Source organism: Pseudonaja textilis, chromosome 2, assembly GCF_049901715.1.
Source record: "Pseudonaja textilis isolate UNSWEBS1 chromosome 2, rPseTex1.2, whole genome shotgun sequence".
In the NCBI taxonomy this organism is placed as follows: domain Eukaryota; kingdom Metazoa; phylum Chordata; class Lepidosauria; order Squamata; family Elapidae; genus Pseudonaja; species Pseudonaja textilis.
In genome coordinates, this window is record NC_141991.1 from 120,711,465 (window position 1) to 120,725,723 (window position 14,259).

At 41.8% G+C, this 14,259-nt stretch overlaps 1 protein-coding gene across 1 annotated transcript in view; it reads right to left on the reverse strand.

The window, feature by feature from the left end:
* The window catches only part of ERBB3 (erb-b2 receptor tyrosine kinase 3), a 99,178-nt gene that overhangs the window by 52,985 nt on the left and 31,934 nt on the right, over nucleotides 1–14,259 (reverse strand). The gene's annotated exons all lie outside the window — the stretch shown is intronic.

Genomic DNA, 14,259 nt, shown 5'->3' on the forward strand with positions numbered 1-14,259 from the left:
GGTGATTTGAGTGACAAACAAGCTGGATAGTGCATTTTGAATATTTCTGTTGTAATATATTACCATGCCTGCGTCCCTGGATGTTGATTTTTGTAAACTTTTCATAGCCATTAAGGCAAGAGTGTTACCCAACATACATAGTAAACAAACAGAATGGCAAATAAATTTGAAAAGCTTCTTGTTTAGTTCCAGAGCTGATTTTTGGGACCAAATCTCAGATGAGTGGTTAATAAATTTTACAAATAAATAGATAAAAAATGTGAAGTAAGATTTCAATGAATACAGCTTAATCAAGATATATGCTGTAGACCAGCATTTGATGAAACAATCATCAAGGCCTTGGAAAAGATATTCAAATGCTGTGATGTGACACTTTATAAAAGCAAAAGGTGAACTTTAAAGAAGCAGGTTAGGAAGAGTATTGACACCTTTGAACTATGATATTAGAAAAAACTCATGAGAATAACCTAGACAGCCAAAACAACAAATCAATGGATCATTGAACAAATCAACCCAGAGTTCACTTTTTGAGGCACAAACCACCAGGCTAAAATTATCCTATTTCAGACACATTATGCAAAGACTCAGCTCTCTGCAAAAAGCTTTAATGCAGGGAAATGTGGAAGGAAAAAGAAGAGAACAATCAACAACAAAGCGGATTAACTCAGTTACAGTGGTGATGAGTAAACCATTAGAAGAGACCTGAAGAACCAGGTTAGAGACAGATCATCATGGAGAAAATTTATTTATGTAATAGCTAAGAGTCAAAAACAATGTGACGGCACATAATTAATCAGCTGAATTTCCTGATAAGAAGAAGAAAAAAATGATCTACTTCTCTCTTCTTCAGAACTTACGTTTCCAGAAAAAATTATGTCCCGGTAAGGCTGTCATAATTTATTTGTTACAGAAGTGCTGGCCCAGTTGACATATGATGATAAAGCATACACGGCATACTCGTTTAGTGACCACTCAGCAAACATTTGAAGTTATGATGGTGCTGAACAAGCAGATATATGACCGGTTCTTATAGTTGCAATTGTCACACCATCCCCAGAGTCATGTGATCATGATTAGGGCACTTGGCAACTGGTTTATCTGCAACTTCCCCTACCAGCTTTTGACAAGCACTTCTGGCAGCCCCATCCCAAGACAGACCCACAGACCTCCTGTATCTTAGCAATCGATCTGAAAAATAGTTACATCAGAAAGGCATTTAAGGGGAGGAACGTTGCAAAATTTCAGAAGGGTAGGTATTGGGTTGGGACATTAAGATGAGTGAAAAACAGTCATCACATAATTGAAACTAGTCAGTGCATATGATGGATTTGAAGACACAAGAAGAACTTGAACATCCAGCATTTCCAAACAAACATCCAATTTGCCGTCTCTCAAGTCTACCGACTCCACCAAAATTATTCTTTTCCACTCTCAGGAAAGAGAACTAGCAAAGAGCACTGAATTCTACAACAGGTCCCTGCATTCTTTCCCCCAAAGAATTATGACATGCAGCTGAAACTGGTTTTTTTCTTCTTCAAATTTTTCACTCTGCTTAAAAATTAGAGATAGCTATCAAAAATAACCTCCCCTTTTCCCCCACCTTATTTTTTTTTCAATATATGGAATGCTTGCAGGGATGTATTAGCTTTTGCAGAATATTGCTGATATCTCTAGGCCCTATAATGCTCATGGAGCTCTCTTGAAGACTGATATTTCAAAACTCATGGCTCTTTAAACAACTGTCCTTTGTGGATTTAGTCAATCTCCTTTTAAAGCCAACCAGGTTAGTGGCCATTATTATTTCTTATGGAAATAAACTTCACATGTTCATTATTAAGGTGACCAACCGCCCTCCTTTAGGTAGGACGGTCCTCCTTTTGTAAGTTCTGTCCTCTCTCGAAAAGTGTCCTCCTACATGTCCTCCTTTTTGATATTTGAAGACTAATCCGTAAATCTCTGTATTTGATCGATGCCGAGTCAATCTGTTGTGTGTGATATGATGTATTTGTATTTGACATGACAATTTGTCAAGGCTTGGTACAGTGCGGCAACACATGATTATGAGACGCATGCGCTCCACACAGGAGAATTGTGTTGAGAGAGTGTGCTGCGTGCAAGAGTGCACCATGCGCAAGAGTGTGCCATGTGCAAGTTGCTGTTTTTCAATTTATTTGTGTCCTCCTTTTCATTGTAAAAAAGTTAGTCACCTTATACACTGTGTAAAAAAGTGTTCTTTTGCTTGGTCTAAATCCGTGATAGCGAACCTATGGCATGCGTGCCACAGGTGGCACGCATAGCCATTTGTGCTGGCACACGAGCTGCAGGCAAACTTACCTCACTGGACATGCACGTGCTTCACAGGTGATTTTGGGCTGGTTTGAGGCCTTTTTCGGCCTCCCAAAGGCTTGAGGAAGGCTTCTGCAGGCTTTACAGGCTGAAAACTAGCCCCATTTCATCACTTCCTGTTTTTCTGAAAATACCAGAAGTGACAAGACAGGGCTAATTTTCACCCTGCAAAGCCTGCAGAAGTCTTCCTCAAGCCTTTGGAAGGCCGAAAAAGGCCTCAAACTGGCTGAAAATTAGCTGTGAGGCGCAGTGCAGGTAAGGGGGTGGCGGGCGTGGGTGGGTGAGGATTACATGTGCATGCATAGGGGGCGTGGGGGGCACACATTGCTTTCTGGGTGCCTGCACGCAAGCGTGAGCATGCAAGCGCGCGCACAATTTTTGGCACAGGAGCTCAAAAAGGTCAGCCACCATTGGTCTAAATCTTCCTGCCACTTCACTGGTTAATCTCTGATCCTAGTCCTGGGAGCGATATGGCCAGCAAACAAATGTAACAAATAAATAAGCTACTGGTCCAGAAAAAAAAACACAAATACAGTAAATAAATTGTTTGTACGGTTGGAAGCAATTTCAGTGATAGACCTAGTAAAAATATTTTACCCTTGTCACTGAATAATAAAAGCTGTATTCCTCAACACTTAAAAAATAAATGATAGCAGATAAATGTATACATATATCATCTTGCTTGTTTCCTGTTTTTTACAGTCAGAAGAAAGCCCTATTAAGTTCAGTGGGTTTATTTCCACATAATCAAGATAGCAATTCAATTCATAAAAAAGATTCTCTAGAAATTAATAAAGGTTTTTTTGGGGGGGAATGCTAGGCTTGTCGCTATTGAAATGTACCTATGTTTTGCCCTGTTGAAGGCCCCAGCTTGGGTGTGTACAGTTGTTTAATAACTATGAAGTTTACGGGAGTTAAATGCAAACCACAAGCTTTCTCCTCCTATCACTCCATCACTCCAAACTGACGCACCACCAAACTGGCTGGGCAGCTTCTTTTGCCAAGTGTGGCACAACCCACTAACCAACCGGCTCAACCAACAGTCTCAGCCAAACAGGAATTTAGAGTGTGTGACATTCAGAGGGTTGGTTGGTACCCAGAACACAACAGGATTTGGCTTTCCAAACACGTATCACAACTTTCTCAACCGTGGGGACGAGGACAAAGAGATACAGTTGTGGCTAGAAATGACAACACAGAATTCTTGAGCGAGGGGGAGGAAAGCAATGGGCCTCTAGATATTGCTACACCGCAACTCCTGGCAGCCGCAGACAGGAGAGTCAGAAAGGATGCTGGCGTATCTTGTTGTTATTGTTGTTGATAAGGAGCTCAACCCTTTTCCAATTTTTCTCTGCTGTGACAGCTTGGCTAAGAGAGAATAACTGACCCAAAGTGATGAGCTTGAATGGCTAGGGTGTTCTTGGTGCCAGCCTGGCACTTTAACCCTTGCAACTACCCTGACTAGAAGATCACAACTCCCTGTTTAATGGTTAACTGCTTCTCTGATGCATCTCCAGTCAAGTTGGAAGACTGATCCCCTTGATGAATTTGACTCGAGAGGCATATTAGAAGTCCATTCAATCATTTAAAATCAGTTCTGTCCACTCTCGTTAATCAAATCTTTTTCACCCCATGAATCATCCAGAGGGTCCAAGCATTCACAGAAGAATTAGGCCTCTTGGGTGTGGAGACAGAAACCCCTGCCAGATCTGAAAAGGGCGGGAAGTCCAGTCACAGGGGTTGCATTGTCCTTGGATGGGGCTGCTCTGTTCTGAAGAGGCTGCTTTAGGCAATGTCCTGGCTGGACAACAACGGGCTGATTATCCATGGGAAGGTGGACGGAACTGGAGGCCTGGCTAAGAACTCCACCCTAGCAAGGAATAAAAGATCTGACCCCCAGGGCTACACGAAGAAATAGAAGTGGATCTGCTCTGAAAAGACCCTCTACTCCACACATACACACACACACACACACACACCCCGCAGAGGCACTGGTTTCGGTTTTGCTCCCTCCTTTCTGTTTTGTCGGGTGTATTCTTCCACACTGCACCGCAATGAACTCACAGGGCTATCAGGCAGCTGCACGACAGCCACCCAATTAGTATGCTCTGTGTGTGTGTGTGTGTGTGTGTGTGTGTGTGTGTGTGTGTGTGTGTGTAACTTTCTGAGGACATGCACAAACAGACATTAGATTTTAATGTCATCTGACTAATCCAAGAAATCATATACAAGTGGTTCAAGAGTCCCTCCATTGCAGAAGGTTAACATGAGTGATAATCTTACGAAGGAACTCCATTTAAGTTACAACGCAGAGACAACAAGGAATGGACACCTCTGCTCTCAGGCAGAAATGGGTAGCAGTAGCCACCTGATGTCCCTGAACTACAGCGCCTCCCCCAAAGCTCCAATCATCATGGCCAAGGGTGAGGGATGCTGAAGGTCATTGTCTGATGGGCTATAGCAAGGGCCTTCAAACTTGGCAAGTTTAAGACTTGTGGACTTCAACTCCCAGAATTCCTGAGCTAAGATGACTGGAAGAGGAATTCTGGGAGTCGAAGTCCACAAGTCTTGAAGCTGTCAAGTTTGAAGACCCCCTGGGCCAGTGATAGGTAACCTTTTCCACTTCATGTGCCGAAAATCCACGCACATGCCTCCACCCATAATGCAATGCGTGCGTGACCCCCCCCCCTCCCTGTGCATGCGTACGCAACTTCCCTGGGTGTGTACCATGTGCCTCTGTGCATGCATGTATGACCCCCCATGTCCCGCGCCTCTGCATATGCGTGCGCATCTCCCCCGTGCATTGTCTCCCCCACATGCATGCGCAGCAGATACCCGACAATTAGCTGGCTGGCAGGGACAGTGGGGCTGTTCCGGGTGACCTCTCACGTGCCGGCAGAAATGGCTCTGCGTGCCACTTCTGGCATGCATGCCATAGGTTTACCATCACGGTCCTGGACTATAGGTTCCTTATCCTAGAGTTTCAGAAATGAAAAGTCTGGCATCTGTCCATTATGCAGAAGAAAGACTGGTAGATGCATCTAAGGCTGCTACAAAAGAAGAAGAAAAAAGCACCTGCTAAAATATCCTTTGGCCTTCAGTTAGTTTTACACTGCTAATTTCCACAATGTGGCACTCTCCAAATGAGTTTAACTTCAGTTCCTAACTAGCATCCTTATGGACAAGGCAAACATAAAGTGTCAGGGAAGACCGTGTCAAGGCATTCTGCAGCAGAAATATATAATGCATTTGACTGTTAGAAAATGAAAGTTATTATTACCCTTTCTCACGTTAAGAGTCCCTGAGGCGCCACTATAGCAACTAGCACCTCCTTGGAAAGCCTGGAGTTTATTTTGCATATTAATAGCCCCCTTTTTTTTTCTTTCACAGAATCCATGAAAAGCAGTAGAAATAGGTATTCCGGTTAGTCTCACTTCTAAGCAGCGGCCAGATCTACTGCTAGAGCTTGCTTTATCAAGACAGCTGCATCAGGTGGGTACTCAACTGATGGTGCGTGTTTACAGGGATCCTGTGAAGTGCACCAGGTTGTAAATAAGGCCTTGCTCTGGCAGTTGGCCAGCCATGTTCTTTTTCTCCCTCATAGACTATAGACCAGAATTCCCCAATTTCTGGGTTTGCGGACCGGTGGAGTGGGGGGAGAAGGGATGGTTCTGGGTGAGCAGCTAGCAAGTGTATGCAGTTCCATTTGTGCGAGCGGCATGCACACACACCTGCCAATCTCTGAAATGGAGCATTTGTGCGCGCGCTTGCCTGCTGCTCACACAAATGAGGAGGTGCGTGCGCTCATTGGCTGTTTCCGCAGCCCAATTGTAAAGCCCCTCAAGGCCCACTAGTGGCCTGCGGCTCAGATTGGGGACCCCTGCTATAGATTATTTTAAGCGCCAGGAGTTGGTCAAGCCAAGCAAGAAGAGTCGCTATAACACCCAAATACTTTTCTTCAAGAGCATGCAACTGAATCTCTCAAAAAGTGATGCCCCAACAATTTGTTTAGTGACTTTTCAAAGTTAGGGCACTGAAAAAAGTGACTTATGACCATTTTTCACACTTAGCAGCCTCCCCATGGTCATGTGATCACCTTTTGCGACCTTCTGACAAGCAAAAGTCAATGAGGAAGCCAGATTCACTTAACAACCGTACTGCTAACTTAACAATTGCAATGATTCACTTAACAACTGTGGCAAAACGGGGCAAAACTCACGTAATTGTCTTGCTTTGCAACAGAAATTTTGGCATCAACTGTGGTCGTAAGTCGAGGATTGCCTGCGCTTTGTTAACACACACACACACACACACACACACATTCTTTGTAAGTTGAGGTTGAATGCTCTTGGCGCTGTGGAGGAAGATGCTGTGTTGTATACGGGAAGCTTGCCTGGGAGAGTCCATTTCTTACTCCCAGACATGAGTGACACATCCGTCCTGGTCCATTCTGCTGGCAGCCTCCTCTCTCAGTGGGCAAAATAGGCAGAGAATCAGAGAGCGCTGGCAACTTTGCACACACAGCCCCTTCTCTCTAATCCAGACAGTGGCTCCAGCCTGGGAGGGAGGCCACAGCCAGACATATGGACGCACTTCCTGAAGAGATAACAGTACAAAGGAGGGGAGTACAAAATAGAAGGGTGGGAGGGAAAGAGGGAAGTAATGTTTACTACCTCTCAATCATCTGCCCCCCTCTCCTTTTCCTTCTTCAGCCTTGGCGACCGGGATCCCCACGGACCCCCCATTCTGAACAACTGTAAGCGTTTTAAGGCCAAAATGCCTTAATATTTTTCCCTGGGTGGCAAGCCTCAATGGTGTAGACACGGATTACAAAGAAGGAATCAAGGATAGCCCATTTTTATTTTATTTTATTTTATTTTATTTTGAGTCTGTGCTGAGCTTGAGCTGAAGGAGGCAGGGAGGAAGTGACAAGTAGTGGTTTGGAAGCCAGGCGAGGGCTAGGAGCCAGACCTACTGGGTTTTGTCCCCCTGTTATAGTGACAAGTCCTTTGCAGGGCCGCTATTCAAGTCCCAGACGTGACTCAGAGCTGAGCAGCGGAGAGAGAGAGAGAGAAAAAAGAGCAGTTTTGTCTCTGACCAGGCTGAGATAAGAACTGACTTCTCCTCCACCAGCCACCAATGACTTCGCCATAATTTCAGGGTCTCTGTCCTATCAAAGCAGGGACACCTGAGTTGACTCTGGTAGGTGGAAATTATTGCTCTCCTAATAGGCATACAATCCACGGCTAGAAACAGCAACCGACAGTAAACGAAGGCACAGAAATCAGAGACTCTCACTAAAAATGCCCTGTCAGAGCCTGTCATCAGATCTATTAAGTGTTCTTCCCAATTCTGCACTGGAAATACTGGGTAGGTCACCCACGCGGTGAAATGGGTCTATGCTTTGCTTCTTGTAGGCCCTGATTTTCCCTGGGAATTGGAGGGTTCCAGGGTTGAGCTCCAGAGAGCCATTGCCAAGTTTACACTGAAATGCAGGATTTTATTTTGTATTCATTTTATTTATAAAGGTATAAAGCAGTGGTTCCCAACCTTTTTTTCACCCCGCACCCCTAAAGAAATTTCACTCGAACCTCGCACCCCCTGAAATTTAGACTTTAGGAACTACTGAACATGTTAAATTTATGGTAGGATTGAATCTTTTCAGCTATGTATGTGACGGCCACTAAATAATGATAACTTAACTCTAAAATGAAAACAAAGTTAACCCATTGCATAATAAATAAATAAATAAATAAAAATAAAAATTACCTGGACTTTTCTCGCACCCCCTGGAATATCGTCTCGCACCCCCAGGGGGTGCGAGCAGCCCAGGTTGGGAACCCCTGGTATAAAGGTTTCCCCTGTCCAGTTGTGTCCAACTCTAGAGGGCAGCGCTCATCTCCATTTCTTAATCAAGGGAGCCAGTGTTGTCTGAAAACATTTCCATGGTCAAGTGATCACTATGGAATAGCAATAGCACTTAGACTTATATACTGCTTTATAGTGCTTTACAGCCCTAAGTGGTTTTACAGAGTCAGCCTATTGCCCCCAACAGTTTGGATCCTCATTTTACCCACCTCGAAAGGATGGAAGGCTGAGTCATCCTGGAACCTGGTGGGATTCGATATGCCAAATTTCAGTAGGAGTAGCTTGCAGTACTGCACTCTAACCACTGCACCACAGAACCTCTTATGTTACCTTCCTGCTGAAGTGGTACCTATTTATCTATTCGCATTTGCATGCTTTCGAATTGCTAGGTGGGTTGGAGGTGGAACGTGGACAGGAGCTCACCCCAACACAGGGTGCTTAGGTCTCAAACTCAGGCTGTCAGCTTTCCAGCTGATAAGCATGAGCTCAGTATCTTTAACCATTGAGCCATTGTGCCCACCCCCATTTATATTTTATTTATATCCCACCTTTATTATATTTATAAATAACTCAAGGCAGCGAAGATACCTAGTACTCCTTCCTCCTAATGTTTTCCCCACAACAACAACCCTGTGAAGTGAGTTGGCTGAGAGAGTGAGTGACTGGACCAAAGTCACCCAGCCAATTTCATGCCTAAGAGTGGGACTAGAACTCACAGTCTCGTGGTATCTAAGCCAGCACCATAACCTCTAAACCAAATTGACTCTAATTCTAATTCTACAAGATTCACCTATAGAAGTCAAAGGACCCAACCATTTCAATGTTTTTAAAAAATAATGCCAGAAAAGCTGTTTATTGAAACCTTGTGAGCTACATAGTTCCACAAAGGAATCACACACACAAAAGCAAGGCTGATGTGATCTCCTTGGCATATGGAAAGTTGATGGGAAGCTCTGAAAGAACATTGCCAGTCTCACTTGCATGTATTCTGCATGCATTTTTTTTAAAAAAAGGCTCCGTCCATATATGCTTGAATACGTGTACTAAGATCCTTCACATAAGAGGGAAGCCAACTAAGATCCACACATCCTCATCTGTTCTCTGAACATTGGAGAGTCCTCTGAACCCAACTAAAGCAATTTTACATAACTAAAATCAACTTTGATTCATTTGGCAGGTCACAATCAACTTATATTTTGACAATATAATTATAACCCCGGCTGCTTGAGTGGATGTGTCAAATTATGTACTGTACATTGACAGAAGTTGTGTAAAAATAAAATCGTTTCAACCACCCGTGTTTAAACTTTACTTTCTCATTGCTCCAGTCTGTAATGCCACATGTCAGATCTAGGGAAAATGGGTTTACTTCAACTATCACAAAGAAGAACATGAACTCTACACAACTGTAACAAGAAAAGGAGAGGAGAAGAAACTATTTGTAACCAACTGGTTCCATAGATCCTTTGTGACATTTCCCATTGATCCTTAATTGCTGGGGGACAAAATGAGTTTTCAAAGGAGGAAAAAAAAGACACTGGAAAACAGGAGACAGGATGGGGACTTCTTCAAGAGTAGTGGGTATGCTATTGTTCCTTGCAATAAGGAGAATGAACGGTCCCAACAGTTGATAATTTTTTTACTATAGTAAGTTGAAACAAATGTTTTCTAAGTGGACCCTTCAGATTGTGAAATGTGCTGTCTGCCTGGAGCAGGGCTCAGGAAAATGACAGAATAATCTCCAATTATCCCTTCCTACTAATCCATGTGAGGACAAATGATACTTCAAGGAACAGCTGCAAACATGTTGCCATGTTCTCTGAAGATCTAGGGTGGAAGCTCAAGAACTTGGGAAATTGGGCGGTGTTGTCATCTATTGCAAACTAATGATTGGTTATGCAGGAGAGTTACAGTGGACCACTGGTACAAGATGGGCTGTACTTCATAATAAGTGGTAGAAAAGTGTTTGGCTGAAGGATGAATTGCTTGATCAGAAAGGCTTTCACGTGCATTGTCTAGGATTGGAGACGAAAGCTGGGTAGCTCAGAACGGTGTGAGGAAAGTTCAGCTTGAATTAGTGAAAATGATCTTTAAAGAAAATAACTGTGGTCAGCTACTGCATAAAATAGCAAAATCCAATAGATGACAGAGAAAATATCCTGTTTAATTCCCTCCTAGAATTAAGGGGACATTTTCTGTCAGTGAGAACAATTAACCAGTGGAATGGGTTGCCTTCAAAAGTTGTGGGTGCTCCATCACTGAAGGTTTTTAAAAAGAGATTGGACAGTCACTTGTCCAGAATGGTATATAAGGTCTCCTGCTTGAGCAGGGAGTTGAACTAGAAGACCACCAAGGAGGTCCTCCTTGGAGGTCTTCTCCGTTTTTCTGTATTCTACTTGTCCATATCTTCTTTAAGGAGAAGGTGTAGGTTTTACTAACAATTGTAAAAGGACAAGTACTGAAATTTGAGATTGACAGAAGCATTATCAGGCAACATCTCCTTCCTCTGAATGACCTTAAATCTCCAGGACCATGGGAATTGCAGTCTAGGGTACTGAGGAAGCTTGCTTCTTTGTAGTTTGGTGAACATTTCTGGAGAATGAGTGAAGCGACAAATCAATGGAGGAAGGCAAATATTCCTACCTTCAAACAGGAGAAGAAGAATCCAGGGATCTACATAACATAAGTACTGGAAAGATTCTAGAGCAGATAATTCTGTAAATATGTCAGTCTATATGTACACTGATTGCCACAGGTCAGAAATGATATATCAAGGACAAGATTTGCCAAACTAACCTTGCCTCATATTCTGATCAAGGTGATAGCACCATGACCTTGAATGATCTCAGAAAGCTGAGCAACACTGAATCAAGCTATTGTTTGGATGGGAGGGTTGTAGCCTTGGGCTGTAGCCCCTAGCCTTGGGCTGTAAGGCTAGGCTGAAAAAACAACAGCAGCAAGTAAATTCTAAAGGTTGCCTTGAAAACTACATGAGCACGTCCATGAAGACATAAGTTCAGCTTGATTCAGGTCTTAATTTCTATATTGGATGGTCAAAATGCTTAGGATCAATATATCTTGCTTCCACAAAGCATTCAGGAAATACTTCGTAACATTTTATTTAACAGTTAATTAAGTATGAGCTAGATGGAATGATTGGTTAATGGAGCCACAGTGGGCTCAAAAATCTCCTTTCAAAAATTCTTGTCAATGGCATTTAATCAAACTAGAATAAGATATTAGTGATGGTATCACAAGGCCCAATCTTGGATTCTAAATTATTCAATATTTATCCTTACAATTTGGATGAGGACATGGAAAGAATCTTTATTAACTTCGCACATGACATAAAACTGAATAGGATATTTCAAAAAAATTAGAACCACCTGGATAGGTAACATAAATAGACCTTTTCAAAAAAAAATTAACAAGGACAAAATTAACTTATAAATGGAAATTAAATGACAGATGTAGAAATGAGATATGAGATTTCAGGAACTTGGGATAGTGGCTCATTATAAATTGAACACAGGTAGTCTTTGACTCAGGAGTATAATGGAGTCTTTTTTTACTGTGGTTGTTAAGTGAATCCATATTTGTTAAGTGAAAGACATGTCATTAAGTGAACCAATTGTTTGCTATGGTCTGGTGTTGCTGAAAACCAGAAGTAAATATTGGTTTCCAGCAAAATATCACAAAACACATTTTCAGGAGCCACAGAACCTGCATATGGCTGTAAATATGGCTTGGTTGCTGAGCACCTGAAAAGCGGTCATGTGACTTGGGGAGGGGTGGCCATGAGAACCAGGTTGTAACTATCCTTGCAGAGATCTTTCATAACTTTTCATGGTTGCTAAGTGACTAATCATAAGTTGAGGATTACCTATAACAGCCAAAAATGTGTTATGGTTACAAGAAATGGAAATACAATTTTAGACTGCATCAGTAGAAGTATAGATTATTTTGTATTGATCAGACATCATCTCAACTTCTATGTCCAGCTCTGGACATCACAATTTAAAGATGACTCAGATTTCCAGAGAAGAAAAGGTAGACTGGCAAACACAATGGAATGAGATAAGTAGACCAGCTCTTTGTAATTCCTCTCCAAAGAGGAGAGGATTTGAGATCACCCACAAATGTTCCAGGCAATTACTCCTTGTGAGGAAACCACAAGACAGTGAGGTTTTAGGAGTTTATTTACAGATAAGAGATGAGATAAGGGTTTCAAGAGAAGATGATACGTTACTAAAATATATACTTGTGATGAAAGGAAAGTAATTTCTTTATATGTTTTTCTTTATTATATTTTATTTTTTCTTTCTGTTTTATTTTTTTTTCTATTGTACTTTCTTCACGTACCATTTTTTTTCTTTTCTTCTTTTTAATTTGTGTTAGCTTTTTGAACCATTGTGATTATAATTTTTAAAAATTACTATGAAGATTTTAAGGAGGTCCCAGGGAACTAAAACAGTGAGTTCAAAAACGATGATCAAAGGGCAAGAAACTAAGAAGGAGAGAATAGAACTGGAAATACTTATTCTTATGAAGAGAAGATGATACTCTCTCTATTCCTAAAAGGGTGTCATCTAGAGGATCAAGGCCTGTTTTGTCTCGTTCAAAGTGCAGAACACCAAATATTGAATCGCTAGATAGAAAAATAGATCCCAACACTACATTCCTAGCAGTAAGAGCACTCACCCAGGGAAGTGGTAGACCCCATCACCCTAACAAGTTTAATCATAGGCTTGAACAAGATTGGTCTTAGTGACTTTTTTCCAACTCTATGATTCTTTGAAAAGTGAACTTACATTTCAGGCAAGGCTATTCAGAATGAAGTCATCTATAATTTTAAAGTAGTCAATCTTCATCACTTTAGATGAAATCACAGAATGTCGGTAAGAGTTGAGACTTGAAGTATAGGAAGTGCAAATCTGGACAAGAAATCTCGATCAACAAATTACCAAAGCATCAAGCCAAATTCACCTAACAGCTCACTCCCTATTTCTCCAGTAGATGACTCAAAGTCTCTCAGGTGGAGGACTACATACACTGTCAGGTCCAATAATCAAGACATTTCTTCATTACCTGCAATGAAAGGAAGTTAGTAACTTCATCTTACTGCAAGATCTATCATTCTTCCTACTCCTCTATTTTACTTTTTTCCCAACTAAATCAACGCTCTTTCATCCCTTCATTTTCTGCAAACCAACAACAAAACAGGTAGATTCCCCCAAAGATGTTCTAGCAGATTCTAAAAATATCACCTGTTCAGTTTCTTTGTATGTTCACTTGCTGAGAGACATGTGCTTTACTTTAGATGTTGCATATTATAAATACACACTTCATTATGTACCCAGCTGTTCACTCTTCATCTGAACAGGGACAAATACAGAGTGAATTGTTGGGAGTGAATGAAGAATTCTCTTCACTAATAGAACTGGAAAATTAATATTTTAAAATAATATTCTACTGGGAGCGGGAAAAATGTGGTTGCAGCTCTTTCACACTTGTGGCCACCATACAAAAAATAGCAGGGACCATGGATTACTGATCCTGGATTCTCCTTTCTACATCTGAACACCCCCCACTCCCAATTCCTGTGATTTATACCTGTCTCCCATCTTTAATCCAGGAGATCTCTGAGATCACAGCTACACAAAAAGCATCAAAGTTGTGTCCTTTCAACCCTATTCCCGCCAATAAAAAAACAACAATAAGCTACCCAGCTAAATGGGGCTACTAAAATCAACTAATTAGAGTAAATTTAAGTGTTCTATAAAAAGTCTGGCTTGGGTATTTCAGGCAGATTCTAGCTGAGCTTTCTTTCTTTCCAAGTTATGCTTCCAATGAAAGATCTGAGGAGTAAATGAAAAGCAGGCTATGTTCTGAAAATTGTCCTGCATTTCTTCCATTTCTAACCACAAGAACAATTCTCAGCCTGCCTCCCGGCCAAATACTGGGGGTCATCTTTACGACTTTTTATTTTGGTTCTGTCAAGGCGGTCAATGATTTCAGTTTGGCGATGGAAGTGTTTGGATGTTG